This window comes from Caretta caretta, chromosome 2, assembly GCF_965140235.1.
Source record: "Caretta caretta isolate rCarCar2 chromosome 2, rCarCar1.hap1, whole genome shotgun sequence".
In the NCBI taxonomy this organism is placed as follows: domain Eukaryota; kingdom Metazoa; phylum Chordata; order Testudines; family Cheloniidae; genus Caretta; species Caretta caretta.
The window spans coordinates 270,290,204-270,313,476 of record NC_134207.1 but is presented as its reverse complement, the minus strand read 5'-3'; the positions used below and the strand labels follow the sequence as shown (position 1 = coordinate 270,313,476).

Below are 23,273 nucleotides of genomic sequence, written 5' to 3'. Positions count from 1 at the left end.
GCAGCCCCTCTAGCCCGCACAGCGCCGCTCCGCTCTATGGCTCGGGGCCGCTCTGCTCCCTGGCGGAGCCCGCGCTCTATGGCCGTTCAGGCAGCTGCCCGGGCTGCTGCGGGCAGAGCCAGCGCCACGTGCCCGGCGCCTCCCGCCCCCAGCTCCCGGGGCCCCCGCATTCCCCCCCCCCCCCGACGGGACGGGCAGCCCGCGGCCGGGCCCAGCTCCCGGGGCCCCCGCATTCCCCCCCCCCGACGGGACGGGCAGCCCATGGCCGGGCCCAGCTCCCGGGGCCCCCGCATTCCCCTCCCCCCCCCGACGGGACGGGCAGCCCGTGGCCGGGCCCAGCTCCCGGGGCCCCCGCATTCCCCTCCCCCCCCCGACGGGACGGGCAGCCCGTGGCCGGGCCAGCTCCCGGGGCCCCCGCTTCCCCCCCCCCCCCGACGGGACGGGCAGCCCGGCCGGGCCCAGCTCCCGGGGCCCCCGCTTCCCCCCCCCCCCCCGACGGGACGGGCAGCCCGCGGCCGGGCCCAGCTCCCGGGGCCCCCGCTTCCCCCCCCCCCCCGACGGGACGGGCAGCCCGGCCGGGCCCAGCTCCCGGGGCCCCCGCATTCCCCTCCCCCCCCCGACGGGACGGGCAGCCCGCGGCCGCCCCCAGCTCCCGGGGCCCCCGCGGCCCCCCCCCCGACGGGACGGGCAGCCCGCGGCCGCCCCCAGCTCCCGGGGCCCCCGCGGCCCCCCCCCGACGGGACGGGCAGCCCGCGGCTGCCCCCAGCTCCCGGGGCCCCCGCGGCCCCCCCCCCGACGGGACGGGCAGCCCGCGGCCGGGCCCAGCTCCCGGGGCCCCCGCTTCCCCCCCCCCCCCCGACGGGACGGGCAGCCCGTGGCCGGGCCCAGCTCCCGGGGCCCCCGCATTCCCCTCCCCCCCCCGACGGGACGGGCAGCCCGTGGCCGGGCCCAGCTCCTGGCGCCCCCGCATTCCCCTCCCCCCCCCGACGGGACGGGCAGCCCGCGGCCGGGCCCAGCTCCCGGGGCCCCCACGTCCCCCCCCCCCCCCCGACGGGACGGGCAGCCCGTGGCCGGGCCAGCTCCTGGCGCCCCCGCATTCCCCTCCCCCCCCCGACGGGACGGACAGCCTGTGGCCGGGCCCAGGGCTTGGGCGGTGTCACCACGCCCCTACCCAGCCCTGCTGGGGGGGGCGTTCTCCAGCCCGGACCGGTTTTACGTCGAGACTGGAGGTGTTTCTAACGGCTCTGCTCTCGGAAGCATCGTGGGGCAGGTCTCTGAAGTCAGACGTGAGGATCGCAATGGTGCCGTCCGGCCTTGGGGGCTACCTGATGTTAAAGGCAGCGTATTTTCTGCTACCCCAGCCTTCCCCGTTGTCACTGTCCTGGGGGATTGTGTGCTAACCCCACCGGACGGCGCTGCTGGGCTAGGGTGGAAGTGGGAGCAATGGGAGGTTGGGAAAAGCAGGAGGCAGGTTGGGACTGTAGGAGAAGCACGTTCGATGGATGTTCTTGTTAAAAACGATGAGCCACAAGCAGCTGCCACTGTTGGCATGCAATGGCCCTCCTCAAGTTTCAAAGTCAACTCCCCATTGGGATGAATGCGGCTGGGTGCCCCTCTCAGGGCTACTGTCTCAGGCGACCTGCAGCCTCAGACAGACAGCACTGAGGCAGTTACGCCTGGCTGATGGACTTCTTCACATGATGTCCGCAGCCCTTGGAGCTGTGTTGATTTACCCAAGCTGAGAGCCTGGCCCTGAGCTGCGATACAAGAGCTTAGTCGCCAAGCGCTCTTCTGCAGCAAGGGGTGGAGCCTCACAATTCCTCAGCTGTGACACAGACCCCAGCCTCTACAGCCTCCAGTAGGGGCAGCCAGGAGGCCCCCCAGCCCAGCCTCAGGCTGTGGCTCTCGGGGCTAGGGTCCCACCGGAGAAGGCTCCCAGGGTGTGTTTCCATCTATTTCATCCTCTCCCCCAGTAGTCTCTGCTTTAGGAGGGTTATTGACCCTGAATGGCTCGGGGGGAGTTCAGCGTCAATTGCCCATGCCCGGGGCATCTGGGATTCCTCTCTCTCCCTTGGGATCCCTTCACTCCAGCTTAGACACAGTTCCCAGGTTGGGGCCTGCACAGCCTGCTTTGGGAAGAGAATCACAGTCTGGGGTTAATAGCCAGATCCTCAAAGTTATTTAGTTACCCAAGTCCCATTGGGAATTAGGCACCGAGACATCGTGGACAATCTGGGGCTCAGTGCCTAGCTGTGATGTTGACAAAGTCCCTCTGCCCTGTGCGGGACGGGGCGGGGCAGAGGGCTCCCCAGGGAAGGATTTGGGCTCAGCCTCCACACTTGAATCATTTTTAAAGGTTCATTTCAATCTGTGTGTGAAGTTACACAAATACTGAAAACTGGACTGGCTGGGGGGAGAGGATGGCCTGTGTCTGAACCGTGGTGATACCAAGGCAGCGTCTGAGTTCTCCAGGTGACATATGTTCTCATAAAAAGCAAATCTAGACACTCTAATGATATCCCCTCGCTGCTGCACTGCACCACACTGCACCCCCCGCCACTCCCAAATCCTCCTGGCGGGTCCCTGCCAGACAGGGGTTCTAACGGCAGAGGACTGGAGGTATGAGAGCTTGAAATCTCAGATTGGAAGTTACTGGAGGCAGGGACTGACTTTTTGTGCTGTGTTTGTACAGCACCTAGCACGTGGGGTCCCGGGCCATGACCAAGGCTCCTAGACACTACGGCAACAGAAATTAAATAATACAGGAACTCCTCACTTAAAATCATCCCAGTTAACGTTGTTCCATTGTTACCTTGCTGATCAATTAGGGAACATGCTTGTGTAAAGTTGTGCAGTGCTCCCTTATAACATCATTTGGCAGCTGCCTGCTTTGTCCACTGCTTGCAGGAAGAGCAGCCCCTTTGAGCTCCCTGGTGGGGGCTTGGAACCAGGGTGGGCCGGCAGCCCCACTCTCAGCTCCCCTAAGTTCCCTGTGTGGCAGCCCCCCTGCAGGTTATCCATTGCTGGCAGTTCAGCTGTCCCTCTTCCCACTGCCCTGTGCTGCTCCTGCCCTCTGCCTTGGAGCTGCTCCTGGGAGCCTCCTGCTTGCGGGGGTGTGTGTGTAATGTCAGGGTGTCCCCCTTCCCCCGCTCCTGCACCCCGCTTACCCCATCTTCCATAGAGCAGGAAGGTGGGGGGACACAGGACAGGGCTCAGGATGGAGGGAGTTTGTGGGCAGCAGCTGTTGTCTCAACTTGCTGATCTACTTAAAAAGGCAATGTACTTAAAGGGGCAATGCCCATCCCTCTCTCTCCCCCACACACAGGGTGTGTGTCTCTGTCTCTCTGCCATGCTGTCTCCCCTCCCTCCATGTGTGCTGCCTCAGTAGAGTGTGAGGCTACATTAACACTGTGTTAACCCTCGAGGGCTCAGCTGAGTGCTAGTTCACCATTTAGCAGTAAGGCATCCCCTGGGAAATGAGCCCAGTAGTTTGGGTTTGGCTACACCATCCTCCTGAAGGAATCCAGTCTGGATTTGAAGACATTGAGGTGGAGAATCAGTCACTTCCATTGGTAGTTTGTTCCAGTGGTTAGTCACCCTCACTGTTAAATTTGTGCTTTAGTTCTAAGTTGAATTTGCCTGGCTATACCTTCCTGTCATTGGTTCTTGTTCTGCCTTTCTCCACTAGATGAAAGAGCTGTTCACTCTGTGAGCAGCGAACAGCAGAGAGGCTAACAGAGGGAGTTTGCCTGGGATCTGCCTGAGAGGAGGTACGCTAAGGGCTGCATTAAGGAGGCTGTGTTGGTGAGTATCTGAGTGTTTGTTTGTTGTGAGTATCTGAGTGTTTGTTGTGAGGACAGTTTGACCATGTGCTTGATTGGTTGTTTGAAAAGGATGGGAATTGGGAGTGCTTTGTTCCAGGTGAGCCTTAAGTGGGCCTGACTGTATAAAAAGCCAATCAGCAGCTAACAGCAGAGCAGCTAACAGCAGGAGTTTGCCTGGGAGTTCGCCTGGGGAGAGCCCACTGAGGCTTACATCTTGCCGGATTCTCTGAGTAGTTACTGCATCTCCTGAGGAAGCTCGAAGAAGGAGGGTAATATGGATGGGGAGTGTTCAGCTCTTGTGACCTGCACTGGATGTGCCATGTTTGTCTTTCTTCCACAGGACGGAAGCGACTTTGTCTGTACAAAGTGCAAGCTGGTCTCCATTATTGGAAGAGAAGGTTCAAGGTCTGGAGCAACAGGTATCGACCCTGCGTTGCATAAGAGAAACTGAAGATTTCCTGGATGGATGTCAGGATATGCTTCTACGGGCACAAGATTCAGAGCAGGCTGCGCAGCGGGGACAGGAGAATGGTGAAGAAATTTGGCATCATGTGACCTCCAGAAGAAGAAAGGGGAGCGTCCATGTACCAGCAACGCAGATACAAGTAAGCAACCATTTTCATGTTCTCTCCACAGGTACTAATGCGGAGAGTGGACCAGATGATACGTCTGAGGGAAGGGAGCAGAAGGAGACTCCGCCAATTGGAAGGCATGAGATGCACTGTTCTAGGGTTGGGGGTTCCACGACCACCGCTCCCAAGAGAAGGAGGCGGGTGGTGGGGGTTCGGGACACTCTCCTCAGGGGGACTGAGTCATCTATCTGCTGCCCTGACCGGGAAAACCGAGAAGTCTGCTGCTTGCCAGGAGCTAGGATTCACGATGTGACGGAGAGACTGCCGAGACTCATCAAGCCCTCGGATCACTACCCCTTCCTGCTTCTCCACGTGGGCACCAGTGATATTGCCAAGAATGACCTTGAGCGGATCACTGCAGACTATGTGGCTCTGGAAAGGAGGATAAAGGAGTTTGAGGCGCAAGTGGTCTTCTCGTCCATCCTCCCTGTGGAAGGAAAAGGCCTGGGTAGAGACCGTCGAATCGTGGAAGCCAATGAATGGCTATGCAGGTGGTGTCGGAGAGAAGGCTTTGGATTCTTTGACCATGGGATGGTGTTCCAAGAAGGAGGAGTGCTAGGCAGAGATGGGCTCCACCTAACGAAGAGAGGGAAGAGCATCTTCGCAAGCAGGCTGGCTAACCTAGTGAGGAGGGCTTTAAACTAGCTTCACCGGGGGAAGGAGACCAAAGCCCTGAGGTAAGTGGGGACGTGGGATACCAGGAGGAAGCACGATCAGGAGCGCGCGAGAGGGGAGGGCTCCTGCCTCATAATGAGAAAGAGAGACGATCAGCGAGTTATGTCAAGTGCCTATACACAAATGCACGAAGCCCGGGAAACAAGCAGGGAGAACTGGAAGTCCTGGCAAAGTCAAGGAATTATGATGTGATTGGAATAACAGAGACTTGGTGGGATAACTCACATGACTGGAGTACTGTCATGGATGGATATAAGCTGTTCAGGAAGGACAAACAGGGCAGAAAAGGTGGGGGAGTTGCACTGTATGTAAGAGAGCAGTATGACTGCTCAGAGCTCAAGTATGAAACTGCAGAAAAACCTGAGAGTCTCTGGATTAAGTTTCAGAGTAACAGCCGTGTTAGTCTGTCTTTGCAAAAAGAAAAGGAGTACTTGTGGCACCTTAGAGACTAACCAATTTATTTGAGCATGAGCTTTCATGAGCGACAGCTCACTTCATCGGATGCATACCGTGGAAACTGCAGTAGACATTATATACACACAGAGACCATGAAACAATACCCCCTCCCATCCCACTGTCCTGCTGGTAATAGCTTATCTAAAGTGATCATCAAGTTGGGCCATTTCCAGCACAAATCCAGGTTTTCTCACCCTCCGTCCCCCCCACACACAAACTCACTCTCCTGCTGGTAATAGCCCATCCAAAGTGACTACTCTCTTCACAATGTGTATGATAATCAAGGTGGGCCATTTCCAGCACAAATCCAGGTTCTCTCACTCCCTCATCCCCCTCCAAAAAACCACACACACAAACTCACTCTCCTGCTGGTAATAGCTTATCAAAAGTGACCACTCTCCCTACAATGTGCATGATAATCAAGGTGGGCCATTTCCAGCACAAATCCAGGTTTTCTAACCCCCCCTCACCCCCATACAAACTCACTCTCCTGCTGGTAATAGCTTATCTAAAGTGATCATTAAGTTGGGCCATTTCCAGCACAAGTTTAGAAGTGTGAGCAACAAGGGTGATGTTGTGGTGGGAGTCTACTATAGACCACCGGACCAGGGGGATGAGGTGGACGAGGCTTTCTTCCCGCAACTCGCAGAAGTTACAAGATCGCAGGCCCTGGTTCTCATGGGAGACTTCAATCACCCTGATATCTGCTGGGAGAGCAAAACAGCAGTTCACAGACAATCCAGGAAGTTTTTGGAAAGTGTAGGGGACAATTTCCTGGTGCAAGTGCTGGAGGAACCAACTAAGGGCAGAGCTCTTCTTGACCTGCTGCTCACAAAACAGGAAGAATTAGTAGGGAAAGCAAAAGTGGATGGGAACCTGGGAGGCAGTGACCATGAGATGGTCGAGTTCAGGATCCTGACACAAGGAAGGAAGGAAAGCAGCAGAATATGGACCCTGGACTTCAGAAAAGCAGACTTTGACTCCCTCAGAGAACTGATGGGCAGGATCCCCTGGGGGAATAACATGAGGGGGAAAGGAGTCCAGGAGAGCTGGCTGGATTTTAAAGAATCCTTCTTGAGCTTACAGGGACAAACCATCCCGATGTGTGGAAAGAATAGTAAATATGGCAGGCGACCAGCTTGGCTTAACAGTGAAATCCTTGCTGATCTTAAACACAAAAAAGAAGCTTACAAGAAGTGGAAGATTGGACAAATGACCAGAGATGAGTATAAAAATATTGCTTGGGCATGCAGGAGTGAAATCAGGAAGGCCAAATCACACCTGGAGTTGCAGCTAGCAAGAGATGTTAAGAGTAACAAGAAGGGTTTCTTCAGGTATGTTAGCAACAAGAAGAAAGTCAAGGAAAGGGTGGGCCCCTTACTGAATGAGGGAGGCAACCTAGTGACAGAGGATGTGGAAAAAGCTAATGTACTCAATGCTTTTTTTGCCTCTGTCTTCACGAACAAGGTCAGCTCCCAGACTGCTGCACTGGGCAGCACAGCATGAGGAGGAGGTGACCAGCCCTCTGTGGAGAAAGAAGTGGTTCGGGACTATTTAGAAAAGCTGGACGTGCACAAGTCCATGGGGCCAGATACGTTGCATCCGAGAGTGCTAAAGGAGTTGGCAGATGTGATTGCAAAGCCATTGGCTATGATCTTTGAAAACTCACGGCGATCGGGGGAAGTCCCCGAAGACTGGAAAAAGGCTAATGTATTGCCCATCTTTAAAAAAGGGAAGAAGGAGGATCCTGGGAACTACAGGTCAGACAGCCTCACGTCAGTCCCTGGAAAAATCATGGAGCAGGTCCTCAAGGAATCAATCCTGAAGCACGTACATGAGAGGAAAGTGATCAGGAACAGTCAGCATGGATTCACCAAGAGCAAGTTTCTCTCTGTTATTAAAAGGCTTTTGCTACACTCAGACTATGTGCTTGCGAGAGGGGAAGTATTGCCTCTTGGAGGCGCCCAGCGGGGGTGGTATATATTTGTCCCAGGTCACTGGGTGGGGGCTCGAGCCGGTTTGCATTGTGTTATTGGAATGGAACCCCTAGATATTGAACCCGGCCCTTGTTGCTGCCAACTCTGACGGGCAGAAGGGTTACATTTTTGGGGGCTCGTCCGGGATCACCTGGGTCACTACCCCTCGCAAGCACCTGTTGAGTGATCCACTACATTGGGAAACAATTTATATTTTTTTGTTTGTGCTTATATTTTGAGGAAATTACTGTTTGTATAATGGCTAATATGTCAGGTTTGTTGGGCCCTGGCTCAGCAGCTTCTAGCTCAGAGGCTGCAGCCTCGGCTGATGATTGGACAAAAGCTCTGGGGCAAATATTGGAAAAGGTTGTGCTGCCCCATGCTGAGTCAGACTCTTGTCGTAAGTTAAGATTATTTGCTGGGGAGGAGGAGTTTGAACCCTGGTTAGAGCATACCACTGAAATGCTGCAAGAGTGGGCCGTACCAGATGCAGAAAAGCGAAGATGCCTTATAGAGAGCCTTGGCGGCCCAGCATTAGATGTGATTCGCACCCTGAAGCTCATTGACCCTGGGGTCAGTGTGAAGGACTGCCTAGAGGCCCTTGAACACAACTTTGGGAGCGTAGAGGGCCCTGAAGACAGCTACTGTAAGTTCCTTAATTCCCGACAACAAAAGGGCGAGAAGGCTTCAGCCTACATACAGAGACTGGAGAGACTGCTTCAGAGAGCTGTCATGAGGGGAGCAGTGACTGCTGAGCAGATGGATCAGACCAGACTGGCTCAAATTGTAAGAGGAACTCAGTATCAGAACCCGATTCTACTTCATCTCCAGCTAAGAGAACGACGGGAACATCCCCCAAGTTACTCCCAGCTGATAAAAGAGGTCCGAGAGGAGGAAGAAAGGCAGGCTGCCAGTGAGTTTTGGGAAGCCCAAACATCGGATCCAGCCAGCACAACACCACTGCAAACGGCCAGTGTACTGATGGTGAGCACCAGAGAGGAACTTGCCCAACAAATGCAGGTCCTGACGGAACGGATAGCTGAGCTGCAAAGTACCGTTGACCGAGTTAAGACTTCCAGGAATAAGAAGCCTCAAACTGTGGCGATTGAGAAGCCCGCACTTAGAGCCACCATCCCCCCCAGGCGAAGGGGGAAAGGTCAATTCTTCTGCTACCGATGTGGTCAGGATGGACACAGTGCTGCCAAGTGCCGTAATGAAGAAAACCCCTCCTTAGTGTATGGAAAGCTGAGGATCAGTTGGGAGAGATCCGGTAGCTGCCAAAGGGTCTGGGGACGGGGACCCCCCAGGTCTGCAGGATTTGAAGATTCCCCCAGAAAAGACTGTCCAGCTGGGATCCCCGCAGGACTGATAGGGCCTCGAGCAGAGGTCACGGTGAGGATTGAAGGGGTGGAGTGTAAAGCAGTGCTTGACACTGGATCTCAAGTGACTATTATATTTCAGTCATTCTACCAACAGATGCTTAGGCACCTGCCTATACAGCCACTGACTGGCCTTGGCCTGTGTGGCCTCAGCATGGATGAATACCCCTACCAAGGGTATGTCATAGTGCACCTGGAATTCCCAGAGGAGGTTGCTGGGGTAAGAGAAGAGGTAGACACAGCTGCCTTAATATGCCCTGACCCTAAAGGGACTTCTGATGTGTCTGTGCTGATAGGGACCAACTCCAGTCTCTTCAAGGTACTGGCGGATTACTGCAGAAGGCGGGCTGGGGACCAGTACCTGAATACCCTGATGATCCATATGCTTTGTGCTGAAGCCTATAGGAAAATTGAGAGCGCTAAAAGGGACACATCTGAGCTACCGCTTGGGGCACTGAAGTACGCGGGCACAACCCCCTTAGTAGTGCCTGCAAGGACGGAGCAAGAAGTGCTTGTCATGAGTACCTGTCTGAAAGGCAGTAAAGGGACGTTAGCAATGATAGAGCAGCCGATGGGAGGAGAGCTCCCTGAAGGAGTGCTGGTCCCCAGTGGAGTCATAACCCTACCTGCTGAAGCCCAGGAAAGGGTGACTATACTGATTGCTAATGAAACGAGTCGTGATATTTTTGTGAAGCAAGGACAAAAGATAGCAGACCTCTTTGAGCCTGAGTCGATTGTAAAACCCCAGTGTGAAACTCAAGTTCCGACAATAGACCCAGCAAAGTTTGACTTTGGAGATTCACCAGTGTCCGAGGACTGGAAAGATCGCCTGAGGAAGAAACTTTGTGAAAGATCCAAGGTGTTCTCACTGCATGAGTGGGATGTGGGATGTGCAAAAGGAGTAGAGCACAATATCAGACTACATGACTCTCGACCTTTCAGGGAGAGATCTAGGAAGATTGCTCTCTCTGAGATGGAAGATGTGCGACATCATCTTCAGGAGCTGGCTGCGAATGGCATCATTACAGAGTCCCGCAGCCCATACGCCTCACCCATTGTGGTAGTCCGCAAAAAGAATGGGAAAATCCGGATGTGTATTGACTACCGCACCCTAAACAGCCGTACTGTGGTCGACCAGTACACTATGCCTCGAGTGCAAGACGCCTTAGACTGTTTGCTGGGAAGCCAGTGGTTCTCTGTGTTGGATCTTCGAAGTGGATACTACCAGATCCCTCTGGGAGAAGAAGATAAGGAGAAGACAGCCTTCATCTGCCCATTAGGGTTTTATCAGTTCGAACGCATGCCCCAAGGGATTTCTGGAGCACCTGCCACCTTTCAACGTCTCATGGAGAAAGTTGTGGGAGACATGAATTTACTGCAAGTGTTAGTTTATTTGGATGACCTGATTGTGTTTGGAAGAACCTTAGAGGAGCATGAAGAAAGACTTCTTAAAGTGCTTGATAGGTTGGAGGATTATGGTCTGAAGCTTTCAATTGACAAATGCCAGTTCTGCAGAACCTCAGTGAAGTATGTGGGTCACATTGTGTCCCAAGAAGGTGTGAGTACTGATCCTGATAAAATAGAAGCACTCACTACATGGCCACGTTCAAGTAACTACAGAGAACTCAAGACCTTCCTTGGATTTAGTGGCTACTACCGCAGATTTGTGAAAAACTATGCTACAATTGTAAAGCCTCTGAATGATCTTACCAGGGGACATCAGTCCAGCAAGAACAAATCTAAGTCCAAGAATAAGGGGAGGTCCCCAAAGCCTCCTGTGCAGAGACACAATGGCCCCTTTGCACCATTTGGGCCACGGTGGAATGAGAGATGTGAAAGGGCTTTTCGAGAAATCATTACTTGCCTAACTCATGCTCCAGTCCTAGTTTTTGCTGACCCAAGCAAACCATTTATCCTGCATACTGATGCCAGTTTGGAGGGTCTGGGAGCAGTCCTGTACCAGGAAGTGGAAGGCAAATGTAAACCTGTAGCCTTTGCCAGCCGAGGATTGTCTGATAGTGAAACTCGCTATCCCACCCACAAGCTGGAATTTTTGGCCTTGAAATGGGCCATCACTGAGAAACTTCGAGACTACTTGTATGGTGCTCAGTTCCAGGTGTGGACAGACAACAATCCACTGACTTATGTGTTAACAAGTGCTAAGCTGGATGCTACAGGGCAGAGATGGGTGGCCGCCTTGGCTAGCTATGAGTTCAGCATTCAGTACCAATCAGGGAGAAGCAATGTAGATGCAGATGCATTGTCCAGGCGTCCGCAGGCTCCAGAAGTTGCTGTGATACCCACAGATGGAGTGAGAGCTATTTGCAGTGTGAGTCGCCGAGAGCCAGAGGCCCGTGAGGGCTTTCAGGGATGTGTTGCAGAAGCTTTGGGCCTGCCCCCTGAATGCATGCCTTCTGCTTCGGTGAACTATATTGCATTAGACCAATCTCCTTTGCCCATGCTCAATGCGGCTGACTGGCAAGAAGCCCAGCGGCAAGATATTGACATTCGTGATACACTACTTGCCAAAAGGGAGGGGCGAAGCCCAGCTGTGGTTGTCCCACCTAACCTGGAGGGTAAACTACTATTGAGAGAATGGACCAAACTAAAACTGATTCAGGGAGTGCTACACCGAATGACCACTGACCCTTTACAAAAACAACGAGCACAACTAGTACTGCCAAAAAAGTACAGAGCCCTGGCCATGAGGGCCCTGCATGATGACTTTGGGCATTTAGGGATGGAGAGGACCCTGGAACTTATTCGTAGTAGGTTCTATTGGCCCCGAATGGCTGAAGATGTTCGCAGGAAATGTGAGACTTGCGCTCGATGTGTTCAAAGGAAAACTCTGCCCACGAGGGCTGCATATCTCAAGAACATCACCAGCAACAAACCTTTGGAGTTGGTATGCATTGATTTCTTGTCTGTAGAGGTAGACAAGAGGAATGTTGGAAACATTCTAGTAGTGACTGACCATTTTACACGGTATGCACAAGCATATCCCACACGTGATCAGAGGGCCACCACCGTTGCTCGAGTATTGTGGGACAAATATTTCTCAGTCTATGGATTCCCGGCTCGGATACACTCTGATCAGGGGCGGGATTTTGAGAGTCACCTTCTGAAGGAGGTGCTGAAGATAGCAGGAATTAAAAAGTCTAGGACAACGCCTTATCACCCCCAAGGTGATCCTCAGCCAGAGAGGTTCAATCGAACCCTATTAGATATGTTGGGAACTTTGCGACCAGAGCAGAAGGCAACCTGGAGCCAGCATGTCGCATTTCTGGTGCATGCCTACAATGCCACAAAGAACGATGCTACGGGAGTCACCCCATATCTCTTGATGTTTGGGCGAGAACCAAGATTACCCATAGACTTGTGCTTTGGTGTATCAGAGGATGGAGATAGCTATGAAACTCATCAGCAATATGTATCCCGACTAAGAGAAAAGCTGCGGGATGCTTATCGCTTAGCTACCGCTGCGGCTCGGAAGAACGCAGACCGCAACAAACATCGATATGATGCTAGAGTGCATTCGCAGGAGCTCCAGCCGGGGGACAGAGTCCTGCTGCGAAATTTGGGTATTGCTGGCAAACACAAGATAGCTGACAGATGGAAGGCAATACCTTACCTGGTGATGGAAAAGCTGGGAGATCTGCCGGTCTACAAGATCAAACCTGAAGACGGTCCAGGGCAAATAAAGACGGTGCATAGAAACCTTTTGCTCCCTGTGGGGGAATTGGTAAGCACCCCTTGTGAGATGGGCCACGGCAGGGCCGCCGGGCAGAACAAAGGTGCTAGACCAAAGCCGCCATCCAACACAGACAGTGGGCCCCCTGCAGCTAACTTATCCCTATTCTGCACATCTGAGAGTGAGTCTGAGGAGGAAGACACAACCCTGGTGTATCCTGGGATGGAGACAAGATTTCAGTCTCGATCAGCTGAACCAAACGAGAGTTTTCCCTCTTCCGCCCTAAACCCAATGGCGGAACTATTTAGGCCCCTTTCTGATACCCCGGTGCTGCTGATGAGACCCCCCTGTGATGACACACACAGGTTATTGGACAATAGGGACAGACAGGTAGAGGATGTCCTGGGCACCTTGGACCCTCCAGCGTTAGAACTAGGAGTGCAGGGGCCTACGCCAGTAGCCGAGGGACCCTCCAGGGAAGCCTCTCCATCCGTCACTCAAGAGGATGTTCCCCTACCTTGACAACAGAGATTCTCAATAGACGAGACAGGGTGATAAGACCAGTGAAACGGTTAACTTATGATGCACCTGGGGTGACTAGTGAGGAGCCAATACATTTAGCACACAGGCTTGTGTCTAGTTGGCAGCCGGTATCAAGTGGACAAGATGACCTCCTGAGGTCCCTTCCAACCCTGATATTCTATGGTTCTATGATATGAGTGCCCCAAGGGTCGGTTCTGGGGCCAGTTTTGTTCAATATCTTCATAAATGATCTGGAGGATGGTGTGGATTGCACCCTCAGCAAGTTTGCAGATGACACTAAACTGGGAGGAGAGGTAGATACGCTGGAAGGTAGGGATAGGATACAGAGGGCCCTAAACAAATTAGAGGATTGGGCCAAAAGAAATCTGATGAGGTTCAACAAGGACAAGTGCAGAGTCCTGCACTTAGGACGGAAGAATCCCATGCACCGCTACAGACTAGGGACAGAATGGCTCGGCAGCAGTTCTGCAGAAAAGGACCTAGGGGTTACAGTGGATGAGAAGCTGAATATGAGTCAACAGTGTGCCCTTGTTGCCAAGAAGGCCAATGGCATTTTGGGATGTATAAGTAGGGGCATTGCCAGCAGATTGAGGGACGTGATCGTTCCCCTCTATTCGACACTGATGAGGCCTCATCTGGAGTACTGTGTCCAGTTTTTGGCCCCACAGTACGAGAAGGATGTGGAAAAATTGGAAAGAGTCCAACGGAGGGCAACAAAAATGATGAGGGTTCTAGAACACATGACTTATGAGGAGAGGCTGAGGGAACTGGGGATGTTTAATCTACGGAAGAGAAGAATAAGGGGGGATTTGATAGCTGCTTTCAACTACCTGAAAGGGGGTTCCAAAGAGGATGGCTCTAGACTGTTCTCAGTGGTAGCTGATGACAGAACAAGGAATAATGGTCTCAAGTTGCAGTGGGGGAGATTTAGGTTGGATATTAGGAAAAACTTTTTCACTGGGAGGGTGGTGAAGCACTGGAATGCGTTACCTAGGGAGGGGTGGAATCTCCTTTCTTAGAAGTTTTTAAGGTCAGACTTGACAAAGCCCTGGCTGGGATGATTTAGTTGGGGGTTGGTCCTGCTTTGAGCAGGGGAATGGGACTAGATGACCTCCTGAGGTCCCTTCCAACCCTGATATTCTATGATTCTATGATATCTTGTCTCTGTGTAGGTCCTTATGTTCAAGTCTACAGCTTGATCTTTTTGTTAAACTGCAGAGATTGAGCTTTTAAGAGATTTTTTCCAGCCCCTGAACCACTTGTGACTAGTGTTTGTAGAATGTAAATGGGAAATTAGAAGGGTGACCCAAACTACCCTTCTTAATCCAAAGTACTGTTTAATATCAGCCACTTAGGCTGGGCTATCACAAAAGAGGGGAAGACGATTCTCAACTCTCCCCCACAATTTGTTCTAGGAACAAAGAACAACATAACAGAAAAAGGATTTTAAAGCAATAAGGAGCTCACACATCTCTCACCTAAAGCCTCATCGCACTGGGATGAAAGGTCAAGCTTCTTCAGAGTGATGCACGCAAACATCTGTTTGGTGGGCAGAGACTTTTTAATGTCCTTCTGATCAATGAGTTCCTCATGTTGGCAAAACAACCCTTTGTAACTTGGCTATAGACAAGGAAGCAGAAGCTTCCCACTTAGCAGCTGAGGTGCTGTCTCTTTACCCCTGAAGTGTCTTTTCTGAGGTATCTTATCTCCAGTCTTTGGTCTTCCTGCTGGATTCCTCAACAGTAAATGTCCCAGTGTAGTGAATATCACCACACCCATGTCACATACAGTATTCATCAACTACAGAGCAGTCCTAAATCCTTCACAACTATTGCAGGTGGTATGTAAAAGGGAAACCAGAAGGGTCAGAAATTTTTTTGAGGAGCCAAAAGCTAAAGGTGTAAAAACAAATGAGATTTTTTAAATATATCAGTAGCATGAAGGCTGCAAAAAAATCGGTGGGTCCACTGAATGAGCAGGGGTTAAAAAGGAGCAATTAAGAAAGAGGATATTGCTGAGAAAGTGATTTTGTCACATCACTCTTCACAGAGGATGTTGGGGAGACTCCTACCCTGACAAGAGTTCTGAGGGATTGCTAACAAAGATACTCTCTCATTTAAAACAGCCACTGTTCCAGGCTGTAGGGATGATTGTGGGAATTACAGACCAGTCAGCCTTACATCTGCACCTGGCAACTTTGCAGAAATGATCATTAACAGTAGAACACCTGGAAGATCATGATATGACAGGAAAATCATGCCTTACCAATCTACTAGAATTCTTTTAACATATTAGTAAATTAGTGGATAAAGGAAAATGAGTTCATGTAATTTAGACATTCAAAAGGCTTCTAGCAAGGTCCTGCGTAAAAGGCTATTAAAGAAACTAAGTCATCATGAGGGAAGAGGCCAAAGTATTGTCAGGGATCAAAAACTGACTAAGAGACAAAATAAGAAAAATAAGTGTAAGCAGTGTCAGGATGAGCTCCACCCTGACATCTGGTGGTGAGGTGTGGCAGGTTGTGGAAAAGAACTTCAGGGGCCGATCTCATTTGCATAGGCACACCCACCCCGCCTAGAATGAGACCATAGCTGCCCAAATGGTCACTTTGGCTGCTGTGGGATCCCCAGTGTCTCTGTTATTGGGGCAGGAAGAATAAATTGTTATTACCCTGATTATGGGAACTGTGCTTGGAACTGTACGTGGCCTTTTGTTATGATGGAGGGATTCACCATCAACTAAGTAGCACTCGCTAGGCAAGGGTCATGGGTTCCAAAACTGTGTGAATGGAGAGAGGTTGGGGACAAGTATTAATACTTGGTGGCATGGGCCCCTTGGTGAGGGCCTTACATGCTAATTGCACTTCCTCCTCTCTCCACTGTGGAATATTAGAGCTAATTTTGATTTCATTAGAAGTCTAGTTATAGGCTGCTGAGCTCACTTTGGGCTGACAGTGCACCAGCACTGGGGCTCCCCTACTACAAGCTGAATTCACCTAAGAGCTGAAATCACTGAGTGTTGTGTTAAGTAGTGGGGGAGCCTGAAGATATATTGTGGAGCAGTTCGTGGGGCGGCTGGCGGAGCAGAGCGCAGCTGAGTGAAGGAGTTCGTGGGGCGGCTGGCGGAGTGGAGCGGAGCGAAGGAGTTCGTGGGGCGGCTGGCGGAGCGGAGTGCAGCTGAGCGAAGGAGTTTGTGGGGCGGCTGGCGGAGCAGAGTGCCGCTATGGAGCTATGGGGCGGTCAGCTTCAGATCACGTAAGGTGCCTCTTACCCCCGTCCCATTTCCACCCAGGTTGGGAGGTAAAGCTCCGCAGATAAACTTTCGAACTCTGGGGCTGCCCTGACCAGGGACAGAGACTTTTGGGGCATTGGACTTTTGGGACTTTGGGTGATTTGGGGTTGCTGGACTCAAGAACCAAAGGGAAAAGGGCATGCCCCAATTTGCCTGGGGTGGGTTCTTTTTTTTTGCTCATGGGTTGTGTTATGAATCCTGTTGGTGGTGTTTCCCCAACATAATGCCACATTGTTTCTCTCTGTTATTAAAAGGCTTTTGCTACACTCAGACTATGTGCTTGCGAGAGGGGAAGTATTGCCTCTTGGAGGCGCCCAGCGGGGGTGGTATATATTTGTCCCAGGTCACTGGGTGGGGGCTCGAGCCGGTTTGCATTGTGTTATTGGAATGGAACCCCTAGATATTGAACCCGGCCCTTGTTGCTGCCAACTCTGACGGGCAGAAGGGTTACATAAGGATTAAATAGTCAGTTTTCATAATGGCAGAAGGTAACAGCCAGGCTTCAAGGTACTCTACTAGGTCTCTTGTTGGATGGTATTTATGAATGATCTGGGAAGAGTGGCAAGTCATGAGGTAGCAAAATTTGCAGATGGCACAATGGTTATTTGGTTTCAGAGTAACAGCCGTGTTAGTCTGTATCCGCAAAAAGAACAGGAGTACTTGTGGCGCCTTAGAGACTAACCAATTTATTTGAGCATGAGCTTTCGTGAGCTACAGCTCACTTCACTGGATGCATCCGATGAAGTGAGCTGTAGCTCACGAAAGCTTATGCTCAAATAAATTGGTTAGTCTCTAAGGTTATTTGGGTTAGTCACATCTTGAGAAGACTCTGAAGAACTTGGAGAGATGTAAACAAGCTCGGTGAGTGGGCAACAGAGTGGCAATTGGAGTTTAATGTTGATAATTGCAAAGTAGTGCACTTTGGAGGGGAAAAACTGAACTATTTGTATACCCGACAGGACTCTAAATGAACTGTAATCAACCCCAAAAAAGGGACCTAGATGTCATTGTAGACAGCTCAATGAAGACCTCAGTTTAATGCCCAGCTACGATCCACAGGTTAACCAAGACATTTAGATGCATAATGAATGGAGAAAATTATGGAAAAATATTCTGATGCCTTTATATAAATCAATGTTGCAACCTCATCTAGATCCTGAGCGCTGCACTGGGCACCCCATCCCAGAACTAGAGAACGATCAAAGATCTGAAAATTCTCCTCTGAAGAGAAATGGAAAAGACTGGACTTGTTACCTTCGAAAAGGGATGGATAAGACAGGGAGCATGATAAGTCTATAAAATAATGAATGGGATGGAGAAGGCAGATCAGGAATGTAGTAGAAAGAGCGAGCCTGAGACATGAGGCTTGGTATAAGGGGCCTGGTGTAAGGCCTTAGGCCTGAACTGAAATAGTAGTCAGGCCCTGCTGATATAAAGCGGAGTGCAGTGTTAGCAAAAGTTGGGCTGTGAACAGTTGTCAGGCCCTGTTATAAAACAAGTCTGCTTGCAAGTTCACAGAACCTGGCCAGAACCGGCCTGGTATTGCAAAAACATACACACATTCCTAAGGAGTAGGCACAAGACACTCATGCAAACACATTCCAGAAGGGTGGTACCAGAAGCTCCTGATACTGGGTTATTGTGTAAACACACTCCCTGAAGATGATACAAGGACACACCGACCCCCTCCTAAAGATAAGGTCAGGATGACAGGGTGATGGACAGAGATGTTTGGTGTACAAGGTAAAGCATAGTAACTAACCACGTTGGAGGAGCAATACGTAATTTGTTTGTATCCGTATATGAAAGAAGGGTCACAGAGGGAGTGTCTTTGTCCAGCCAAGGGTGGAATGAAAAGTCCCGCCGCTCACTGATCTGTCCATTGTTACGGGCATACATGTGCTAGTGTACCTGTAGACATTGATCTGGGGAGCTAGGACCGTGCTTTGTCGACAAAAAACCTGGCTGGGTGCCTTCGCTACAAATGGAGTCTTGTGGTCTTTGTGGGCAGTTCGATGGAGGTGTGCTGTGTCGGCTGTCTGCACAGAGCTGGGACAGCACACAGAAAGAATACCGTGACAGGGTCAGGCCAGATGGCTACAGGAGAGTATTTTTTTTTTTTTTTGAAGCAAAAAGGTATTTTTTTATTTGCATAACACACTTACAAGACAAAAAAAACAGCAGCATATGCAATGTGTAACACAGCAGCCAATCACAATTGTTTTCTCATTATCTTCAGGGGAGGGAAGTGTTCAAGCTTGCCTGGGCCCAGAGCGGGGGGCTTCCTCGACTCTCATGGTCTTTCACCCTTCCGAGTTACCTGGTGGCCCAGAGTGAGGAGGCTTCATCGACTCTCAAGGTCTGCCACCCCCTTGAGTTACCTGGCACCACGCCCAGTGTCACCAACAATTCCCTCCTTTGAAAGCACCCAACAAGAGGGGCAGGCTGTGGGGTGGACAACCCGGGGGGGGGGCACATGCACCCACGTGTGAAAGGACCCCTCTAAGATGGTGGTGTCTGTAGCAGCAAAGGCTAGGGCTACGGTCCCTTACTCTCTCCCCCAATCAAAGGGTCAAACAAAGGGAACCGGACGGGGACACCGAGCAGAGAACCTTGGACAGCGCCCACCGCTCCTCAAAAGCATCAAGGGAGTCAGTGGACGCCGCCCAGAGGAACTCTGCCCGGATACGTGAACGGACCGAGGTTCGGAAAATGGCCCCACAGTCACAGGAAACTCCATCGGCCAACCTCCTCTCTCTGGTTTTATAGATGGCCATTTTAGCCAGGGCCAGGAGGAGGTTAACTAGGAGATCCCGCAACTTTGTGAGGCCACGGATGGGGAGTGCATGAATAAAAAGGTGAGGGGAAAAATGCAACCAAAAACATAATAGGAGATTTGTGAGGAGCTGGAACAGGGGCTGCAGCCTGGCGCACTCCAAATATATGTGCGCCAGGGTTTCCCTCACACCACAAAAGGGACAAGTATCTGGGATGGGGGTGAACCGCGCCAGGTACGTGCCCGTGCTCACAGCTCCGTGAAGGAGCTGCCAACTGATGTCCCTGACAGGCCTTGGAACCAAGGTGGACAATAGGCTGGCCCACTGGGGCTGCTCACCCTCCAAAGGTGGCAGAAGGTCTCGCCACTTTGTGTCAGGGTGGGACACTAGGGTGAAGGGTGTGGAGCACGAGCGTGTATAGATGTTTCCTTGGCATGGTTTGGAAACGTACCGGCTGCAGTTCATGCAGCCAGCTTGCAGTGAAGGTGTGAGGGGATTGATTGGATCTGCGGGGCAGGGGTCCAATTAAAAAATCCGGCGGGCCTGGGGTAGAGGGTGGGTGGGGCATGCCCTTGAGCAGGACCCGGTCGAGGTAAGCTTGAGCAGCGGGCGGCAAAGCGGCCTTCACCTCCTGAAGTACGTGCTGGGGGGTACGAGGTCTGGAGAGCCCCATGCGCTGGGCGAGCATCAGGGGATCCAGCCAGTCTCCCCTGTTGTAGTCCAGGAGGTCTCCGACTCTCGTGACTTCTGCCAGGATCAAGCTCTGGTGCACCGAGTGGGACTCCGCCACCTGCACACAGATTTGGGGGTTGTGTAGCAAGGGCTCCACGAGGAGATCTATCCCCTCAGTGGCTGCCACGGACCTGGTCATTGAAAACAGTTTCCAAGTCTGGAGGAGGTCCTGGTAGAAGACCGGCAGCCCAGAGAGGTCTTGCGGAAGACCTCCCGGGTGGAGATAAAAGAGCTGCTGGTCATATAGGAGCCCTCAGATGCGGCGCAGGATGGCGTGCGCCAATGTGCTCCACGCCGAACTGCCTGCACCATAGAGGAGCCTCTGTAGGGCCTGGAGGTGGAAGACACGGACCTGAGTGTGCAGACACTTCAGGCCCCGTCCCCCTTCCTTCAGGGGTAGATGAAGAACCCCTACAGGGGCCCAGTGCATTCCTGACCAAAAGAACCCCAGAATTGGTGTCCGGAGGTTGGTCAGGAAACCTGGGGCCAGGACCAGGGTGTTGAGCCGGTACCAGAGCATGGACAGGACTAGTTGATTAAGCACCAGCACTCTCCCTCAGAGGGAGAGACATCGGAGTAGACCCATCCATTTCTGGAGCCGCTCTATCACCCTGCCCTCTAAATTTTCCCAGTTCTCCAGCGGAGAGGGATGCGTGGCAGAAAGGTAAATGCCGAGGTAGAGCAGCTGACCCGCGTTCCACCGGATGGTCTGAAGCGCGGGTGGGAGGGAGCTCGCCTGCTGCCAGTCTCCTACCGCCAAGCCAGAGCTCTTGACTCAGTTGACTCAGGTGGAGGAGGCTGCCGAATAGATGGCCTGGCAAGCTTCCACCTGCGCCAAGTCGCCGGGGTCCTGGATCACGAGGAGCACGTCATCAGTGTACGCCGACAGGACCAGCCGCAGCTCCAGCTCCCGCAGCACCAACCCTGTCAACCTCCTGCGGAGGAGACAGAGGAAGGGCTCAATCGCCAGAGCGTACAGCTGGCCTGAGAGGGGGCACCCCTGCTGTACTCCTTGCCCGAAGCTGACCGGTTCGGTCAGGGTCCAGTTGAGCTTAACCAGACACTCTGCGGAAGCGTACAGCACCCGGAAAAAACCCACAAACTGGGGTCCGAAGCCAAACGCCTGCAGAGTGCTCAGGAGGTACCTGTAGTCCACCCTATCGAACGCCTTCTCCTGATCTAGGGACAAGAGGGTGAATGACAGACCGTCTCTACACCTGAGTTCCAAAAGGTCCCGAACCAGAAATAGGTTATCAAAGATACTGTGGTCTCGGACGGTGTAGGTCTGGTCTGGGTGGATCACGTCCACCAGCACAGACCGTAGCCGCAGCGAGATTGCTTTCGCTACGATTTTGTAGTCCATGCTGAGGAGCGAGACAGGACGCCAATTTCGTAAATCGCGGCAGTCCCCCTTCTTCGGCAATAAGGCAAGCACAGCTCGTCTGCACGAAAGAGGGAGGACTCCGCTCTGCAGAGACTCGGCCCAGACGGTGACTAGGTCTGGGCCGAGGATGTCCCAAAACACGCGGTAGACCTCCACAGTCAGCCTGTCCATGCTTGGAGACTTATTAGTGGGCATATGATGGAGGGCTTCCAAGAACTCGGCCAGAGTGAGAGGCAACTCTAGTCGGTCTCGGTCGCTTGCGCTGACCGTAGGGAGCTCCTCCCAAAGCACTCTGCGAGCGCTAGGTTCGGTCAGATCTGGGGAGAAAAGACTTGTGTAGAAGGCTTAGGCCCTCCCGCACATCTCCGCTGGTTCTGTGAGGGGGGTACCGTCTTCTTTCAGGAGGCAGGTGACGTGTTTCTTGGCCCCCCTCATTTTCTCCAGGGCATAGAAGAAGCGGGAGCCGCGATCCATCTCCCGAAGGAGGCGGATGTGGGATCAAACAAAGGCGCCCCGGGCCCGATGGTCCTCGAGGGCCCGGAGCTCCTCCCACTTCTCCTAGCACGCTCTGCAGAGGAGCGGGTCTTCGGGGCTGGCAGCCAGACGCCTCTCCAGCTCTAAGACCTCCCATTCCAACTGTTCTATCGCTGCATTTCTCCGTCGGCTGGTGCCCCGGGTGTAGTCACGGCAGAAAGGCCGGGTGCGCACCTTTCCCAGGTCCCACCATCGCTGCGCCGAGGGAAAGGCACGCCGCTGCCCTCGCCAGGCCAGCCAGAATTCCTGGAAGGAGGTCACGAAGCCCTCATCCTCCAACAGGCTGTTGTTAAAATGCCAATAGGCCGGCCCTGGCCTTTCCGCACAGAGGGAGGCTGTCACGGTGGCTAGGTGATTGTCAGAAAATGGGGCCAGCCGAATGCTGGAGGAATGGGCTCATGAGAGATGGAAGCGTGATAAATAAATGCTGTCCAACTGGGAGTGGCTCGACCAATGGGCTTCCACTTGGACAAAGGTGAACGTGGAAGTGTCATCCGGGTGGTGGTCACGCCAGATGTCCACTAGGGAGTGATGTTCAACTATCTCCCGGAGGGTGTCCGCGGTGGCCGGGCTCTGCTCGGTCCCCGAGCGGTCTTGCTCCTCGAGGGTGGTATTAAAATCCCCTCCCAGGACCAGGCACTCGTGAGAATCTAAGGTGTCGAGGAAGGCGGACGCCTGCTGATAGATTTGCGCCGCTCCGGGCCCGATGTCGGGGCATAGACGTTAACTAGGTTAACCACGAGCCCCTCTATATAGACCCGGAGATGCAGCAGGTGACCCTGCACAGCCTCGGTGACCCCTAGCACCTCAAGCCATAGGTCGGGGGAGAACAGGGTCGCCACTCCAGCCTGCCGAATCGTGGAATGGCTAAAGTAGACCCTGTCCCCCCACTCCAGCCGGCAACTATCTTTGGCGGTCAGATTTATATGGGTCTCCTGCAGGAAAATCACAGAGTACCCTCCCTCCCGAAGGAAGGAGAGCACCTGGGACCTGCGGAGAGCCATCCTACAACCCCTGGTGTTCAACGTTGCGATGGTGAGAGGTGTCATGGGGAAGGCCGGGGGGGATTCTCACTGGCAGGGAAGCTCACATCCCCCAGCGGGCCGCACAACAGTCGTTGACCACCCCGTAGGTGAGTAATTGGTCATGGAAGACGCGGACCCGCCAGTAGGCCGCAGCATCCTGCTTCCCCGTCCCTTTACCTTCCCCCATGAATCATAGAATCATAGAATATCAGGGTTGGAAGGGACCCCAGAAGGTCATCTAGTCCAACCCCCTGCTCAAAGCAGGACCAATTCCCAGTTAAATCATCCCAGCCAGGGCTTTGTCAAGCCTGACCTTAAAAACCTCTAAGGAAGGAGATTCTACCACCTCCCTAG

General features: G+C 52.8%; 1 long non-coding RNA gene across 1 annotated transcript; it reads left to right on the top strand.

Annotated features, from left to right (window-relative positions):
- The first annotated feature begins 3,308 nt into the window (after positions 1-3,308).
- Positions 3,309-16,733, top strand: LOC142071240 (uncharacterized). Its single transcript, XR_012667330.1, has 3 exons — positions 3,309-3,804; positions 4,165-4,429; positions 14,592-16,733. It is a non-coding gene; the product is annotated as an uncharacterized LOC142071240 (long non-coding RNA).
- The last annotated feature ends 6,540 nt before the right edge of the window (positions 16,734-23,273 follow it).